Raw genomic sequence first — 20,960 nt, 5'->3', positions numbered from 1 at the left:
TTTGTGAGACTTCCAAAAACCACCCACGACCAAAGGCGAACACTTTCGTCGTGACCTATGAGCCGCACCGCGTGATGACCCGAGGGCCAAGCCGGTGGAGCTCATAGGCTTTGTTACACGCAACGGCAAGCTGAATGCCGAGGATTTATTTTGGGGAAGAGATTGTGTTAAATAATAATATGGGAGTTGGTCTGTTGTTTTTTTATACAGGCACCTCTGGTACTTATTATCAAATATGTAGGTATAATATAATATTAAAAATTTAGCTCAGATATGACGTAAACTACAGATACCTATAGTAAATCTAATCTTTGGTTAGAATGACAAAAAATAAAAGTGTCCCACCAAATTCTTCAAGCTAATAGTGGGGTACCTATCAATTTATCATAATATTATAAAGCCTCGCATGACGCTGTGGATAGCTGTCAGTTTCACGGGTCATTCTTCAACACCCTTAACCAACGGAAAAAAACTACAAGCTCACTAAAGATGATGAACGTAAAACATTTTATAATTTTCCTCGTATTTTACACTTTTGGAACTTGGAGTTGTTCAGAATATGTTCCGTTATCTACCGCTTGTAACAGGTAAAATTGGTCTTGAATTATATTTTTGTTGTTTTTTAATTCCGTTAATTGCGTTCTTTTGGTACAAATTCACATATCGTTGGTAAGATGCCAAAATAATATTGTGATTTTATCATTTTTTTTGGTGGTATAAGTACATATAATTTAATATTCTATTTTTTTTAAAGTAATTATTTTGTTTTTTTTTACAATTTAAATGGCACTTGTTAGAAATGGAAATTATAATTGTTTTCGCCATGGACATGGTACTAACCGAGTTTTTTCATCAGGACATATTAATAATATTGTTAATTTAAATAATACTTGAATTACCTAGTTAATGATATAAATAATTACAGTTTACTTAAGACAAATTAATTTGATACATAAAATTAAATAAATGTATAGTTGTTAAATCATTATAAAACCAAAAAAAAAAAATTAGAATTTTTTATAAAATATATTTTAAAAATTTTTTTTTTTGTGAAATAAAACCTGTCTTAAAGATATTCTATGACAATAAAAGATATCACATGTTTAAATGTAAAAATTATAAATATTTATCATTAATAAGCTATCAGTAATAAGTTTATAATAGTTTATATAATTTGTATTCAAAAATAATTTATTGCCAAACTCTGGAAAACAATTTTTTTATTTTATTTTACTAATACCTGAATAGAAGTGTAATAATAACAAATAAAAATAAAAATCATATTTCACTCTTAAGGCTGTATTGGAACAGACAATTTGGAATATTAGCATTTTATTATATGTATATGGAATAGGTATCTATAAATAATTAGACGTTAATGTGATAGAGCTAGGTTACCTATGATTACAACTTAATATAATATATATTATATAATTGAAAAATTATATTTGTTTTTTTAATACATTTTTTAAGAATAATTCTGATTTTAAGGCTTGTGAAATTAAAAAATATTTTTTCTCCATGGGTAATTTAGAAAAAAACTAATAATAATCATAGGTACATAAATGTAGAATAGTAATTGGACATCACGGGAAGTACATAAACATAAAATAAGATATCAACTTCGACAAAAGTTTCAGAATACAATTAGCTAAGGTTTTTAATACAATATATTTTAAAATGTTCGCCACTATTCTTTATGTTTTTATTATAGGTTAGGTCTATAGTATAACAATTAAAATTATATTACAGCAATACATCGTTATGTGTTTTATATGATATTGTATTTTATTTAAGGTGTTCCAATAAAGTCGTTCAAAAAAATATCGTAGGTAATAAACAATATGTGCAAATTGTACACAATTTTACTTAACCATATTATTTAAGTCAGGAACTTATATTTAAAAACACGTCACGATTAAGTTCTTGAAGTTAATGTCAGTCAACCTTAAGATTTTTACAGAATTAAAATTGGCCAGGTCAAAGACTCACACTTTTTTATCACAGCGGACGCAAATTTTTTATTAAAACGTTATTTGGTATACGGCCATATTTTTATTTTTAATGGGTTTGCAAGAACTGATACTGGTCGCGACCGGGAAATGCAGCGCACAGCAGTCAAGTAAAAAAACATTTTTATAATAATTGTATTAAAAAATACAGATAAATGAATAAAAATGTGTATTATTTTAATTCTAAATATTTTAATACCTATATTAATTATTAAATGAACGATTATTACCTAATGAAATATAAAATAAATAATTTATTTGTTTTTAATTATATATAAAATAATATAATGACTATCAAAGGTTTACTAAAATAGTATTAAATTAGTAGTTATAAATAAATAAGTAACAGTTAGCTTGAAATTAATCTAATGATTTTTTTAATTCCATTGTGTACCTAAAGTTAAATGATATACCTACGTAAAAGTTTCAAGTCCTCACGATTATTATTTTTGAATAACAATAAATAATTAGTAATTCTTCATTTAAAAATCAAGTTTTATCATAATTTTAAATTTAATGTCTAAAAAATAAAATTGTTATAAAATGTTTAGTTAGATTTTTGGGTTTCATTTATGAGGAAATCCGTATTCAATTTTAATGTCTTACCTACACAAATTAAGTTTGAATACATTAATTATAACAACAAAATAATTATATTTTTTTTGAAATATTGACAAATTTCTTTATAATTTAATCTTTAGTCGCTCATAACAAAATAAATTAAATTCTACTCGTTTAATATTTAAAACAAAATTTAAAATTTGAATGGTGTATTATCATTCAGCATTTAAGCTAAATGATTGAAATGTATTAATAATGAGTAATTTTATAAAAAAAAATTATGTCCAATGTCATATAGGGCCATTCCTCGGAGTCACGGAGTGTGTTGTAGAATATCCCGTGTGCACATTATAGAATAATAATAAAATTGTACAACATATAAATATTTTATGACCTGTTATTATCATTATTGTGGTGAATGATGATAGCATAAATTACGATTTTACATTTTACTTTTTCCGTTATAATCATGCGCGATTATAGATAGTACCTACCTATTTATCTATAGTATAAATATATCATAATATGCCATATACTATTGCAGTGATCCATAATATTAGATACACTCCTATACTCTATATTATATGGGTTTATATCATATTATTATCTTTAGCGTATTTAGTTGTCACTTGTCACTGATTTTTTGAATGATAATGCACCCAAACAAAAGAATACAGAGGAACTTGAATGTTTAAGATAAATAAAATATGTTTTAGAGGGTGATATATTGGGTATATTTTAATTATTTATCAGGCGTGCTTTTGGGGAATTTTTTTCAGATACATATAGTTAAGTACGAGTAATAATAAAATAATAATTGAAATAAATAATATAATGTTATAAACAAATAACATGCATAAATAAAAAAACTTTTTGAACATGTTCTCTTACATTTCAGGTGGTCTACAGCCTTCACAGCCATACCCATAAGTACATAAATGCTATATTGAGCTAAATTTTACAGATATTTTTTATTAAACAAAATACACTTCTCTTTTTGAAAGTTTTTGTACTACATGTATAATATTCCTCTTTATATTATTATTTGAGGTGGTTACCAACATAAAAAAAATAAAATGTAAAAACAAATAGATTTATTAGTTTAATTTTTAAACTATATGATTTATGAGAGGTAATTTAAAATTCAGCAATAAATAGGTTTTGGAAAATACGACATTGTCAATAAATCTAAACGCGTGTATATGACCATACTAATATTATTTTAAATTAATATATAATTTTATAAGTTAAGAATATTTATTTTATAATCTCAGAACTACAGTACACATAGAGATTTATCCTCAGAATCTATTTTCTCTTTATTAATTAATAAACTATTTACAAACATAATATTAGATAATTTGCATAATGCGATAACGATGTTTATTAATATCTTAGCTATCACATAATTGAAATGAAAAAATTGGGTGTAGGTACCTACTAAGTTTATGTCGAACATAAAATAGATAAGCTTTAATCTGACCAAAATATATCGAGAAAAAAAATCGTGATTTCAGTTAATTAGATATCTTAATAATTATCCTTACTTTTATGCAAGAGTTTTGTATATATTTTTACATCTATTAAATTGAAAAATCAAATATCTGATAAAACCTTTAATGAAAATATGTGTACTTGTAAGTTCTATTTATAGTTTATGTTTGATACCTTTAAACTTAAACTTTAAGAAGAATTATCTTCAAAAATAACACAATATGTCTTACATAAAAAAAAAGTAGATAATAGTTTCAAAAAAGAAATTTACATTTAGTTACAGTGAATATTATTAATATAAAATGAATAGTAGTGATTAATTAAAAACAGTTGAATTTAATTGCATGAGTTATATTAATATAATATGTTTGTTTCAGTCAAATTTACTGTAACGGAACATTTCTGCATACCGTACAAATGTCTAGAATATACAATGATTCTAAGACTTTTGTGGACATGAAAACGAAATGCCTCCTTGATCATATTACAAATTTCTTGAACACCACAGAGTGGAAAAATAATCCAAACAATGACACACTGATTGGTTTCATCACCAAATGTTTCGATAAAGAAGGTTCTGAATTTGAAAAATGGATTCCTACTGATTGGAATTGTAAACCAAAATTCCTTGAAAGCATTAAGGATACGCATTTAAGTGCTTGGGCATCTGGAATAAATGATATATGGAAAGATCTAGGAAGAACGATCAAAGATGACGTACGCTTAAATCCCACGAACTATTCATTAATTTACGTCCCAAATCCCATTATAATACCTAGCTGGTGGTAGGTTCCGTGAAATTTACTATTGGGATTCATTCTGGATTATTAGAGGTTTATTGATATGCGAAATGAATTTGACGGCTAAAGGAATGATTAGTAATTATATCTCAATGCTAAAAACTTATGGATACGTTCCGAATGGAGGCAGAATTTATTATGGTAAGCGGTCACAACCACCTATGCTCACCCCCATGGTAAAAAGTTATCTAGATGCGACTAACGATATACAATTCGTTATTGACAATATTCAACATTTGGAAGTTGAGTTCAAATATTGGATAACTCAGCACAATGTAACAATTAATAAACATGGAAAAAATTACACGCTTGCAGTTTATAAGGATTCGTCCACAGGACCACGACCCGAATCATACAGGTAAATTCAGTTTTGTCTTTCATAGATGTTATCTCAAATTTAATTTATGGGCTTATAAATATTTATTTATGTTACTGATAATTTCTGCTTAAACACTAGCATGGGTGGAATTAATAGTTCACGTTTTGTTATAATTTCACATTTTTCTATGGCACGGGCATCTTTATATTAGAATATAAATTTTATATATATTTGAGTTATTGGTAAATATCTACATTTCAAATGTTTATAATTTCAAAATATGTTCTGTATTATAACAGGGAAGACATTGAGGCAGCAAAACACCTTTAAACTGTAAGTGAAAAAGAAAACTTTTACTCTGAGATCGAGGCAGCAGCGGAATCTGGTTGGGACTTTTCGAGCCGTTTGTTCATCCTAAATGGAACAAATTAAGGTAAATAACTTACTAGTTTTTGTATTTATTATATATATTTCCAACGACGCTTAAAACCGTTCACAATGAATTGTGCTTTCTGCGTTTGCTTAATAATCGGTAAAAAAAGTTTTTTCTGTTACTGTAATTGTAATAATAAAATAAAACCGCCATTTATTTTAAAACAATAGATTTGGGCTCAGCGTACTTACTAGTTACTTCTTTGTATTTATAATTCTACCGGACATTTTTCCTTGTATCTATAGCTCAAGTGAATATTATGAGGTATAAATTGTTTTTATTTCTTACAATCATTAATATTATTTTACAAAATACACTTTTATTTTATAAGCCTATATTTTGCTTTTTGCTGCCTACCTATACCACGCGTGTGCCGGAAAATGTGTAGGTAGTATATAACAATATATTAATTATATAGTTAGGTACCTGTAGAATAAAATCTATAGTTTGAAAAATTATTCGCAAAACTTACCTACTATTAAATAGTGATTTATGTTCAAAAAAATTTCAGTTTTGTTATTTTCTTAAAAAATACTTACCTGGTATCCTCATTATGACACTTAACAAACAAATTAACTTCCGAACATTTCTCAAATCACCTTTAATGTATAGTTCTGAACAAATATGTTATATAATATTATATCGTTATCTATTTCATATAGTTACAAAATTGATTAGAGCCTTTGTATATATAGCTCTCCTTATACATATTACTTAATATTATAACTATTTAATAAATTTAATCCAAGCTAGTTCACATAAAAAATCCTTATAGACTTGCATGTAGTGTTAAATTCATTAATTCATTCGGAATACTTAACAAATACCTAAATATTATAAATAAAAAATTAATGTTGGATTTATAATTATTAATTACATATTTACATTACTTTTACAGAAATATATATATTTAAAATTGTTGATTAGGTGGGTATTATAAATAGAAATCTAAATCCATTTGTATAAAATAATGATATTTTTGGTATGTCAACTATAGTTTAAAAAATATTGAACCAATAGTGTAAGTTGTTACATATTATAACCTATAGGCTAGACATAAACGAGTTAAAAATTAAAATTAAGTTAAAATATTAAGTTAATAGTAATTAAGTTAAATAATTCGTTAATTTTTTTTGTAACTAATTTTTAACTTAACTGTTGTATTCTTAACTAATTTAACGTGTTAAGTTCGAGCTAATTTTATACAGATTTATTTAAAATTATGTTGCGGTATGAAATATTAGATAGGTATTATAATTCATAAAAATGTCCAAGAATATTATTGATTTGTGCAGATTAATGATTATATTCTGTTGATATATAATAGGTATTACTATATATTAGGTATGTATAGTATAATATAGTTGTATGGGTAGTTTAATATACAATACAAGTTATATAATACTGCAGGGTAGTGACTATTAAGTGAGTGTTACTAATTTACGAATCACGATTAGTCTAATCGGATTAGGTGTATTATGCCCTAGCTGGTTCACGTGACAGACAAAATAGGTAGCTTGTAATTTTGCAATATAATATAATTATATTATAGTAACTAGTAAGTTATTTACCTTTATTTGTTCCATTTAGGATGAACCAACGGCTCGAAAAGTCCCAACCAGATTCCGCTGCAGCCTTGATCTCAGAGTAAAAGTTTTCTTTTTCACTTACAGTTTGAAGGTGTTTTGCTGCTTCAATGTCTTCCCTGTTATAATACAGAACATATTTTCTTGTAATTACATCTGCAAACTTATTTAAATAAATCATATTGTCGTTGGTTATCGAGTATACTAATTCACCAAATGTTTTGACAGTACCGAGTGGATCTTCCTGGGCAAATGGGACTTAGTTCTGGAGAGTATCCAATCCAGAATGGATTCGGGTGGACCAATGGAATCATTCTAGAATTTCTCAAAATATACCAATCCACGGCTTCGATTGACAACTGGGAGATAACAGCCAAAACCTGTTATGACGAATACAAGAAACTAATAATTTTAAAGAATAATAATGATAAAAAGGTGGATAAGAGGATGTCGCTCTGCTGTACAGAAGGTTACAAGTGGGTCACTGTAATGGATGGTGTTAAATTTGAATTTAATGATATAATATCATTGTATAAGAAAAACGATTCTGAGCGAAAACGGTCAGTCAGCCTATGATTTTTCCAAGTATATTTGATGATATTATTGTGAATAAAGTAATTTATATATAACCTATTTACCTGGAGCCTTGTTTTAAATTTTCAATCCTTAGCCATAAAAGTTTAAAATTTATGAATTTTTAACCACAAAATAATTAATAAATTATAAATTTGATAAATGTTGTCAAAATTTGAACTTTAAATGCTTATAAAAAAAAATTGTGCATATGTATTTTTAATATTTTTCAACTGCTATTAGAACGATATATCAGGAGCCTTATATTAAATTTTCACGCTTTTTTACCCAACAAATAAAAATTTATTGATATTTATAGAAAAAAAAACTAAAAAAATTGAAAACTGACAATGTCCGTAAACACCTCAAAAAGAGTCAAAATATTTTCAACATATTATGGTGTATAGAAAATGCTAATATAAACATTCAGTGAAATTTTCAAGTATCTACAGTCATTCGTTTTTTAATTACAATAAAATAAGAAAATTGTTACATGAGAAATCGAGTAAATATCAAATGTTGTAAAAATATAAATTTCAGACGCTCATAAAAATTTAATTTAAGTTTCTTCTAGACATTTTTTTTTTGATAAAGGTTGACAAACTTATGAGTAATCTTATATTACATTTTCAAATCTTAAATTTAAAAAAAAAAATTTTTATGAATTCTCAACTCAAAATAATTTGCTTATTTTCGTGATTTTTCCGTATTTTGTCAAAATTTGAACTTTAAATGCTTATAAATAAAAACTGTGACTAAGGATTTTTAATTTTTTTCATCTGCCTTTGAAACAATAACCTAGGAGCCTTCTATTAAATTTTCAAGCTTTTTTACTCATTAGATAAAATTTTATTGATATTTATAGAAAAAAAAACTAAAAAAATTGAAAACTGACAATGGCCGTAAACAGCTCAAAAAGAGTTAAAATATTTTGTAAATTTTATGGTGTATAGAAAATGCTAATATAAACATTCAGTCAAAATTTCATGTCTCTACGGTCATTTGTTTTAGAGTTACACCAAAAACCAAAATCGATTTTCTCGAAAACAGATTTTGCGTATAAATTCCCGTTTTTCCTTAATTTTTCTTTTGTTTTTCACGTCGCTTTTGAAAACTACTGGGAAATGTTTACTTTTGACCCCCCAAAATACCAACTAGATTCACTTTCCTATCAGAAAAGTTACTATTGAAGAAAATCCAAGCACTTTTACTGTCCTAAAAGGTGATGACAGACACAATAATAAAAATTTAAAAAAAATTAAAAAAATTAAAAATTAAAAAAAAACACACATCATTGTAAAATCAATACATTCATCGCTTCGCTCAGAATCTAAAATAAAATAGATAATAATTGATGTATAAACAAATTAAACAATAATAATATATAATATGAAAAGTATAATGCATTTGATTACCTTGACTCAAACTACAATCGGAAGAAAACTCTAAATTTGTATTTTTAATACAAAAGTGATAATTATATTATGTCCATATTTTGTTGCAACTTACTTGTCGAACCTACATTATAAATATAGTATAATATTAATCAACGAACAAATTTCAAATTTTGATAGATAATTTTAGTAGGTTTATAATAGTCTGTCAATATTTGATTTTAAATGAAACGTTATCGTATAGCTGTGAGTAATTTAAAAGTTTTTTTGAATGTATTTTTTGATGGTTATTAGTGGATAATGTAGAATACATTAATGTGACGTCAGTCTTAGATTGTTAATTAGAATTTAACAATTTTGCTATAAATGTTTTTTGAATCAGACACTGATATTGCTCTACATTTCCAAATTGGTAAGTTAATTTAACAAATAGCTGGAAATAAAAATAAGTGATAAATTGATAACACATTAACAATAGAAATTTATATACAGTGTGTTTCAAATTGTAAGTGAGCATATTTTACCATGAAATATTAAAAATAGGAAAAAATTATCTACCTATGCAAAAGTGGTTTTGAATCATTATCTAGACAAATTACCTAGATATTAAATAGGTTTTTATTAATTAGAAAGTGGATGTATGAAGAGTACTAGGTAATATTTAATATTAAAATGGAAACTATTTTTGAAATAACATTTACATTCATGTACAGTTTAATTTTGAGTCCTACACATATTCTAAATTAAATAGTTAAAACAAAAACATTATAATATTTAGACGCTTATGTCTTATTTTATTATTTAGTGCGTCGTATTATATGACATTCTTATGTGCGTCGCCCGTAGATCCACGCGAAATTGATTGCGTGATTTTAAGTACGTCGTATAATAAAATTATGAAAAAAAAATATCATTAAACTATGTTATAGGTATTATTATATACCTATTATTATAGGTATATTTCTTACTATCATTGATGGTCATCGATGATAACCCATTTTCCAAGTAATAGTATTAATTCATTTTACTTATAATAAAATTATGAAAATAAAATATGTTAGACAAGTCGATGCTGCTATACAATTTTATTGGTACCTACCGTATCGACTGTCGGTGACGAATGACGATAACCGTTTCCTGATAAAAAAATAACAATTTATTTGCCAGAAATAATAAATGAAAACAAAAATTAAATATGGGGACGCTTTTCTAACTTAATTAAACGAAGGGGAACTTTGAAATCTATGAAAACAATTACAGCGGATTCTATTAGCCTGCGGACAACCCCAATTCGAGCACTGATTATCATGATGAAATTAAGAAAGCGAGTAAAAATAGAAATTATTGTGGACAGTTATTAAACAATATCAAACAAAAAAGGTTATAAAGAAAAACCATGGCAGGATAATAAATTTAATGTAATCACCACATTAAAACATTGACAATCACAATCCAAAGATTTTTTTATATCTTTAACGAAGTTAGTCATTATTTAATCTTCAAATAAAACGTTTAGTATATGTGTATTTATATACTTGTATTGCGGAAATTATGTGAACCCTCCCCACCCTCATTAAAAATTCAAAATTACGCTACTGACCTATACCACCTTACATAAGATACTGAAATAGTCAAATACACTATCATCTTTTTAAATATTAATTGTTACATAATATAATTTGGCGTTTGTGTTTTACTGCATTATAACACTATGCGTAACAACTATAGTCTATAACAATACTATTTTATAACGAGTGCAGGACCTATATTATAATATTATAAAACCAACAATTAACAAATAATGAAATATACTGTACTAGCTGATCCCGCTGGCACTTCGTTGCCAGTTAAATGTACCAATTCTATACGACTCAAACTTTGTTCACTCTCAGCAGTATATTATCAGGTAGGCACTCTACCTGCGGTAGATCGCGAACCCCGAGCTGTTTGTACGTAAGTGTATGATTTAACTCTTAAGTATCAAAATTGTCCCAAGTTTGTCATTTTTACTTAATTCCACCTACAGAGGATTAATATAACCAATTAATACAAAAGCCTAACGCAACCGTACTAAAATCCGAGGAATAAAAAAAAAACAAATTTAACACTTTTTAAATTAGCCTTTTTTCTTCCCAGAGGTCTAATCTACACACAAACATTCATTTTTATCCATACTAATATATAAAATGATAGCGTTTGTTTGTATGTTCGGGAATTCGGGATAAGCTCTGAAATTACTGAACCGATTTCGAAAATTCTTTCACTAATACAAAGCCACATTCTTTGTCAGTAGGCTAATTTAGGAGTGATCGCCCCCGTGTATGTTTTGAGATTTACGATAGAAATTTTTGTTTTTTAATGGTTGCTATGGGTTATATATATAGATAAAAATAATTGTATAGACGTTGTTGTTGTTTTTGGCCATGTCGCCAGGTGTGCACTTAAGAGACCATAACTCCGGAACCACTTATCCCACAGCGTACAAACTTATCGACAAATCAATCTTAATATGTCCTGAAATTTTAATCGAAATCGGTTTGGTGGATCTTGAGTTATAAAATTTATTCAAAATGTACACTTTTTTTTTATATATATAGATATGTAACATCACAGCAATTTTTTGCCTCATTATCATAAAAATAATGAACATACCCATACCCATATTATCGTTTACGAGCATACCTTATTGTTCTATTGTTATGGTTATCGCACGCTAATGCAGAAATGACCGCAGTATTATGTAACAATCATCCCCCGGCCCCCACAACCCGCAGTGATCGGTGTCTGCACGTCGCAGCTCACGGCCGCCGGTGCTGTCAGCGCCTCCGTCGAGTCCGGCGGTACCGCACCGGCATAGCAAAAACTGTGAACATCCCCGATTATTGTAAAAATTCCCGTTACGATACGACACTGACCTGCCCCACTTCACCAAAGAGCTCCGTCGCCGGCTCGGCACCATCGCCGTCGTCGGGTCTCTACACTCTACAGTACAATGCTATTAGATTCGTCTTACCAACGGGCAACGACGCTCCACCTGTCTGTTCGACGTTTCTTTTCAACGACGCTTCACCGGTCCAGTCGACGATTCGCCTTACCAACGACGCTCCACCTACCTGGTCGACGTTCTGACCCCTGATTCGGGTTCTTCTACGTCAACCACGTGTCCACATTACGCCGTCCGACAACCAATACCCACTGACCACCAGCAAGATGGGCTAAGTAAACCACGAGGGTCCTGACTACGGGCCAGGCCAATCCAGTCAACGTCACCACCACGCAGTCAACCGTCGTAATATATAATTTTTCCACCCTGTTTCCCCCTTTTTTTTTTATAACATTTTCCCGGTAACCCTGTGAGGTTAGGTTGATGTCACAGCATGATTTGGTCACAGCACACCATGAATAACAGGGAATGCCGCCTCCAGTGGGCCGAGAAAAATGTATCAAAATTGTTATAGTTGTCATTTGCCAACCCGTATTATTATACCTTAATGCCGAAATTTTTATTATACCTAATGTCAAAACTTATTACTATTTAACTTATAATGTAAAATAAATCCACATGATTACCTAAAACTCCCATATTATTATTTAACACAATCTCTTCCCCAAAATAAATCCTCGGCATTCAGCTTGCCGTTGCGTGTAACAAAGCCTATGAGCTCCACCGGCTTGGCCCTCGGGTCATCACGCGGTGCGGCTCATAGGTCACGACGAAAGTGTTCGCCTTTGGTCGTGGGTGGTTTTTGGAAGTCTCACAAACTACCAGATTCTCACAGATAATATAAGTATACAACTTATTCTTACAACATATTCCTTATATGACAATTATATGCTGAACAATTGTATATTGTGTATATGATTTTTATTTGTATCCTAAATTAATAATTAGTGTTTAGTACATGAAATATAATGCATTAAGTTATTTTGAAATTACCTAATGGTTAATATTATTGTCTATTATTTTATTTTATTTAGTTTTGTGTCTGTGTACACGGTAAGTAGTCAAAATAATGCTTTGATTTTCTACTTCAGTATCTTGTTTGATGGGAAAGTGAATATTCATGGTGCATTGAGGAGATCAAAATTTAATATTCCCAAAAGTTTTCAAAAGTGTCGGGAAAACAACATACAAATTAAGGAAAAACGGGACTTTTTACGCAAAGTCGGTTTTCCACAAAATCGATTATGGTTTTGGTGTAACTCTAAAACAAATGAACGTACATGCAATTTTCACTGGTTGTTTATATTCGCATTTTCTATGCACAATCAAATTTTCAAAATATTTAAATTTGTTTTGAAACTGTTTAGGAACATTTTAAGTTTCCAATTTTATTAGTCTTTTTTTCTGATGTAGGTATTAGTTTCAGAGACCCGTGTGGCGCTCCCGTGTCGATTTTGTACTGCTATTATAGAGGAGAATGGAGGGAAAATGGATAGGAGCGCGGCGGCAGAGCTGTCGCTGCGTTATCACAACTTCTTATCACATTTAACGATATTTTTAAAAATTTTCAAGATTTCTTCAGATTTTTCGTCTTTACCCCGTCTGAGGACTTTCTGCGTCCCCACTCGGACTGATTTCGCGTTTCCCGCTAAATTTAAAGGCCGCGTGCGGCCGTACTTTGTTCCCGGCGGGCCCGCTGCGGCGGAGATAACGTGCAAACCGAGTGCCGCCGTCGCGCGTGTTTATCGATAATTTTTTAGAAGTCGAGTTTTAGCCCTTTTTAACACGTTTTGGGGCCCCGCTCGCCAGTTATTCACGTTGCTCTCTAAATCTATAGGCCGCGCCCGGCCGTACTTCCTTCGCGACTAGTCCTGGGGCGGAGCAGCGTCGCGGAAAGCAGACGGCCAATATCGCCGCCGTCGTGTAGGTATTACTATATACAGGCCTAAATACATGCGTCGGAGGATTTGATTTTTTTTCTCGAATTTCACGTATTCAACGTCTGAGAACGGACGAGCACGTCCACCGCTAACCGACGCCCTTTGATGGATGTTTAAATCGCGTTCGGAATTTGCCGGGACGCCGAAACGGTTTAAGAGTCATAGATTTGACTCCAATTCTCAACTCGATAGGTAGGTAGGTTTTGGCGTCGGTGCGAATATGCGGCGGCCGTGCTAATCCGAATTTTTGTTTCGCGTTTTTTTTTTTGTCATTTACCTTTCACCATCACTTCCACCTTATCATATTTAACGAAAATTTTCAAATTTTTTTCAAAGTTCGAGTATTCCGCCCTCACGGACTTCGCACGACCCCGTTTGCGTTTTATTTGCGTTCCCGGCTAAATTTATAGTACTTCGTTTGTGACGAGTCCCGGGGCGGATTGACATCGCGGAGAGTCGAGAGCGGAGAGCTTCGTTATTACTATGTACAGGCATGAATATATATATATATATAATATAATATCATTTAATATATGCGTCGAAGAGTTACATGTCTTTTTTTGATTCAATAAACTGCGTTATTATATTATATTATTTTACTGCCCTTTGTCCTCGGTTTAGTCTCAACACTTGATGTCTTAGCTCGGGGCGACGGCCGATGTCAAATAATACTTCTGGGGAGAGTGTAATAAATATGTGAGTGAGTTAATTTATCAAATAGCTTGGTATAATACCTCGGTCACGCCGTGGGTTGCTTATATTGATATTGATATATTTCATTTAAAATTTGGATTTGAATCGGTCCGTAGGTACATGCATATCATAATGAATATAAATGTATGATTAAGATTTGATACGGTGGGTGGGTTGGGTTGTTTAAATTATATAACAATATCCTAGCTCGAGTCGACGATGGATGTCACCGAAACGTTTATCGACAACGTTCGAATACTTCAACGCAGAGATTATTACAATATATACAGTCGAGTCGATTGGTCGATATGAGTATACTATAGGTAGGTATGAGTATACAATCAAATTGATAAATAGATCAATAAATAAATGAAAATAATTAAATGATATACACAGCTATTACTTCTATTATCTACATTTATTGAGCAACGCAACTCAATCGTTTGACATGGGCTCGATTGCGGGATTCTTTCTTTTGAAATAGACAATATATTATATTATACTGTATAGTAGACGTTCGTGAACTTAGCGGCACTCATGTAACAGAACTCAACTAAACCAATCCAACAATTTTGTTGGACGTTTGTTGGACATTGTTGGAAAGGTTTTACAATTTGTTGGACCGCCATTAAAAAGTTAGGAGCAATTTTCCAAAACCGCCGCTAAGTTCACACCAACGGCCAACATTAAATCAAACACATAAAAAACTGTACAAAACTGTTCTTCACGGTTTGTTGGACATTGTTGGAAAGGTCCCAACATTTGTTGGAACTCCATTTATTTTATACGAATTTTTGAAAAAGTGCCGCTAACTTCACACCAACGGCCAACTTTTTTTAAAAAATCCAAAAGCCTTCCAAAACTCTTGTAAACGGTTTGTTGGACGTTGTTGGAAAGATCCCACCATTTGTTGGAACTCCATTTATTTTTTACGAATTTTTAAAAAAGTGCCACTCGGCCAACTTTTTTAAAAGTTCCAAAAGCCAACCAAAACGGTTCTATATGGTTTGTTGGACGTTGTTGGAAAGGTTTTACAATTTGTTGGACCGCCATTTAAAAGTTAGGAGCAATTTTCCAAAACCGCCGCTAAGTTCACACCAACGGCCAACATTAAATCAAACACATCAAAAACTGTACAAAACTGTTCTTCACGGTTTGTTGGACATTGTTGGAAAGGTCCCAACATTTGTTGGAACTCCATTTAATTTATACGAATTTTTGAAAAAGTGCCGCTAACTTCACACCAACGGCCAACTTTTTTTAAAAAATCCAAAAGCCTTCCAAAACTCTTGTAAACGGTTTGTTGGACGTTGTTGGAAAGATCCCACCATTTGTTGGAACTCCATTTATTTTTTACGAATTTTTAAAAAAGTGCCACTCGGCCAACTTTTTTAAAAGTTCCAAAAGCCAACCAAAACGGTTCTATATGGTTTGTTGGACGTTGTTGGAAAGGTTTTACAATTTGTTGGACCGCCATTTAAAAGTTAGGAGCAAATTTCCAAAACTACCGCTAAGTTCACACCAACGGCCAACATTAAATCAAACACATCAAAAACTGTACAAAACTGTTCTTCACGGTTTGTTGGACATTGTTGGAAAGGTCCCAACATTTGTTGGATCTCCATTTATTTTTTACGAATTTTTAAAAAAGTGCCACTTGGCCAACTTTTTTAAAAGTTCCAAAAGCCAACCAAAACGGTTCTATATGGTTTGTTGGACGTTGTTGGAAAGGTTTTACAATTTGTTGGAACGCCATTTAAAAGTTAGGAGCAAATTTCCAAAACTACCGCTAAGTTCACACCAACGGCCAACATTAAATCAAACACATCAAAAACTGTACGAAACTGTTCTCCACGGTTTGTTGGACGTTGTTGGAAAGATCCCACCATTTGTTGGAACTCCATTTATTATTTACGAATTTTTAAAAAAGTGCCACTCGGCCAACTTTTTTAAAAGTTCCAAAAGCCAACCAAAACGGTTCTATATGGTTTGTTGGACGTTGTTGGAAAGGTTTTACAATTTGTTGGACTGCCATTTAAAAGTTAGGAGCAAAGTTCCAAAACTACCGCTAAGTTCACACCAACGGCCAACATTAAATCAAACACATCAAAAACTGTACAAAACTGTTCTTCACGGTTTGTTGGACATTGTTGGAAAGGTCCCAACATTTGTTGGATCTCCATTTATTTTTTACGAATTTTTAAAAAAGTGCCACTCGGCCAACTTTTTTAAAAGTTCCAAAAGCCAACCAAAACGGTTCTATATGGTTTGTTGGACGTTGTTGGAAAGGTTTTACAATTTGTTGGAACGCCATTTAAAAGTTAGGAGCAAATTTCCAAAACTACCGCTAAGTTCACACCAACGGCCAACATTAAATCAAACACATCAAAAACTGTACGAAACTGTTCTTCACGGTTTGTTGGACATTGTTGGAAAGGTCCCGCCATTTGTTGGAACTCCATTTTTTTTTACGAATTTTTGAAAAAGTGCCAGGAGATAGTATTATAGTATACTATATATTTTTATGTAACAACGTATTTTTAATTTTTTTGATAATTCTCATGTTTAAATAATTTCAACAAAATATAAATTATAATATAGTTATATATTATTCAAAAAAATAAGGTATAAATTAAAAAATTTACTTCTAACGCATATTAAAAAATTATAAAAAAAATTTCTCTTTGCATAAATAAAATACTTACCTATAACTTTTAAATTAATATTTTTTATATATTCAAAACCTTTGAAATCTGAATCAAAATAAAATACTTACCAATTACATTATAAAATAAAATAAAGCATTAATACAAAATTGAAAGTTATTATTTTTAAATCTTTATATAAAAAACTGTATGTGGTACTATACGCATTGTATCTTTAATTTTTTTAACTGCGCGAGTGAGATCGTCATGCTGTTCCCACTGTCCACTTAGGCGTCTTACATATGCTACATAATGACCTATTCCGCTTAAGCCACTTGGTTCTATGAAGGCAGTTATTCCTGTGAGACGGTACCTGAATATAAATTATTATATGTTATTTATTTATTAATTTATTTTATCACTTGTTTAATTTAAATACATTTTATTTTATTATGTATTTAGAAAAATAAATGATCTATCACAGTATTTTTTAAAAGTAAATTAGATAATTAGATTTTATTTAAAAAAATGTAAAACGCAAAACTATACATATTTATGTATTTATTTTACAATCAACTTTAAACATTCATATTTCTTTGTATATTTATGTTTAGCTTAATTGAATATTGCCAATATTGGTCGTATTATGATATACAAATTCATTAAACTTTTATTGACAATTTAACTTAATTGGAACGAAATTTAATTTACTCATAATTTGTTGGGTATGACACTTAGATACAAGAATAAAAATAAGTTGTTTTATAAAAACATTAATAGTTAAACTTTTTTTTACATATCATATTTCCTCGTTTTTTTCAAATTTAAATTAATTTCACATAATATTTAAAGTATTTTAATTTGCATGCCATATTATTACCTGTTTTATTTGTATTTAAATATTCTTACTTATTGCTTTCTATGGAAATTTCCTCGGAAACATCATTAAGATAGCACATCAATGTATTGTTGCTATCAAATGTATCCATCACGGTTTCTATAATTACGTGGTGGCCCAATGTTTTTGTTATTGTTTGTGTACCTTTGCATCCATCTCTTAAACATGGCCGTTTGTAAAATGCTAATTGTGATGGATACATAGTTACAGCGTTCTGCATATTATTAAATGAACCTATATAATATAACAATAAATTAATATTTTAATAGGAATAATATGATTACTTTCATCACTAAATATTTTTATTTTAATAAAATTACCTTCGACTAATTTCATGAGATCAATCGGGAATAGTGGTAATCCTGTCACTGTTTGATTACATTTATGATTGCTACATGTATTGAATTGATTTATACTTGGTGATTCCAGAAATAGTTTTTCAACTAATATATTTGTGTTAGCTTTAGCATCAAATTGAACGACATGTGCAAGTTCCACATTGCTTTTTGTATACTGTTTTACAATTGAAATGCGTTTTTTATAAAAATCCATGTTAGTGCCATTCATAACCAAGTAGTATGCTAATTTCATCATTTCGCATTCAGATGCTCTTGCAACATTTGCATATGTTACGGAATCGATTATACTTGTAGCCAAAATTTGTAAAATTGAGTCTACTGGACATGTGTTTAGTACACGGATTTTACATTTATCAACAGTTATTGGGCGTAATAATGTTCCAAAAAAAAATATAACAATTATAATTTGTATAGACCTTTTAACAATAATTATTAATAATAATAATTGTGAAATAATATGCCGGTGGTAACGCGACGATGTATAGTGCAGGACAGACGTCATCACTACGACAGTGTTATTATAGGTAGGTACTTATATTATATTCCCGCAACTGGCACTACGGAGTACGGGGTACGAATCGTACGTACGATAGCATAATATCATGAACAGTATGAATAAATGTAGGTATACTTGGAATATTTTATGTAGGTATAACTAACAACTCACAAGAGTACAAACTTAAAGATACATTTAATACGTACGGTGATTATACGTGTGTTAAACCAGCTATTCCTATTATGTATATTGTATACGTATATATCGTGTTTGCCAGTGTGTAGACATTTTATAGGATGGGTAATTTGGATTGTATTTTACGAACTTCATCGGGAAGACGCCAGGTTATGGCAATAGCGGTCTTTCGGAATTCCCGGGTGATGTCGAATAATAAATTCAGTTGAACGCTTGTATACAATTTAATAAAATAATTATATTTATAAATGCAATATAATATCTATATAAATAGTTATTATTAGCTAATAATAAAATTATCATTCAATAGTTTATACTAAATACTAATATAAATTTATAATTGGACTGAGAAAGTTTCGTCATTTTACCGTCATGTCCAGTACTGAATGGTTCTGTGTATACATTTTATTGTTTGACGAAATCAAAGGAATCATATTCACTGTCATATTATTTTAAACACAACTAAGGTAAGTAAAAATGACATTTGTTTATTAATTTGATATTATTTGTTACTATACAATATTATTTACTGTCGATTATTTACTTACTTTTACATTTTATAAGAGATCAGACCACTTAAATTTATAAATTAATAGTTTATATTTGTAATTTTTTTTTATTTAAAATTTACAATATTTTTTGTGTCATTTTGATAAAAATAAAACACACAATGTATACCACCTATCATAATAGTTGTTGTTGTGACGTTCACTAAACTAAGTGGCTAATCTGCAATGCTGGCAGTTGTTTTCATACTGATAAGATCAACCGCAGCGCCGGCGCAAGCAACTTTTTATGTGTAGGCAAAGAATAAATAATATGATATTTATCTATTTAAGTTATAATAAAATAAGAGGCGGCAATTTTGATCTTTGCTTACATATAAAAAATTGCTTGCGCCGGCGCTGCGGTTGATCTTATCAGTATGAAAACAACTGCCAGCATTGCAGATTAGCCACTTAGTTTAGTGAACGTCACAACAACTATTATGATAGGTGGTTTATGTAGGTATTATGTAGAAGCAAAAAAATTTAAAAACGTTTTACACTTGTCAATTATTATATAGTAAAAAAGAAATTACTAAATTAATATTACATAGATTGTTTGTAAGGTATTACAATAGTTATTATAAAATACAATATTTAGTTATAATTTTTAAAAATGTATTTTTCTTGCTTTTGATGACGCAAAATCTTGAATTAAATCGTCAATGTCAAGATCTTCGCAATTTGATTTTCAATTGAAATTGTTGCCAATCCAACTAAACAATCCTGTGAAATTTGTGATCTTAAATAGTTCTTTACAATTTTTAATTTTGAAAAGCTTCTTTCGGCTGAAGCTGCAGTTACTGGTAATGTTAATAAAATTCTTAGTGCTACGTATACATTAGGAAATAATTCTATTAATTTGTTTTCACATATAAATTGTAAAATTGCTTTTGGATCATTTTCATTTTTCAAATGTCTTAGTAATGTATTTATTTCTTCACAAAGTTCAACAGAATTTATATCAGAATTTAAACCGTCATTTGAAGAAAGTGCTAGCTGAAGATCTTTACAGCACTTCATTAAATGTTTATAATTAATGACATTAGAAATATTATAAAGAAATGAAAATA

At 29.8% G+C, this 20,960-nt stretch overlaps 1 pseudogene; it reads left to right on the top strand.

Moving 5' to 3' along the window:
• The first annotated feature begins 370 nt into the window (after positions 1–370).
• Positions 371–7,838, top strand: LOC132950330 (trehalase-like; annotated as a pseudogene).
• The last annotated feature ends 13,122 nt before the right edge of the window (positions 7,839–20,960 follow it).

Source organism: Metopolophium dirhodum, chromosome 1, assembly GCF_019925205.1.
Source record: "Metopolophium dirhodum isolate CAU chromosome 1, ASM1992520v1, whole genome shotgun sequence".
NCBI lineage: Eukaryota > Metazoa > Arthropoda > Insecta > Hemiptera > Aphididae > Metopolophium > Metopolophium dirhodum.
The sequence above is the reverse complement of the archived record's forward strand: the minus strand, read 5'-3'. Positions and strand labels throughout refer to the sequence as shown.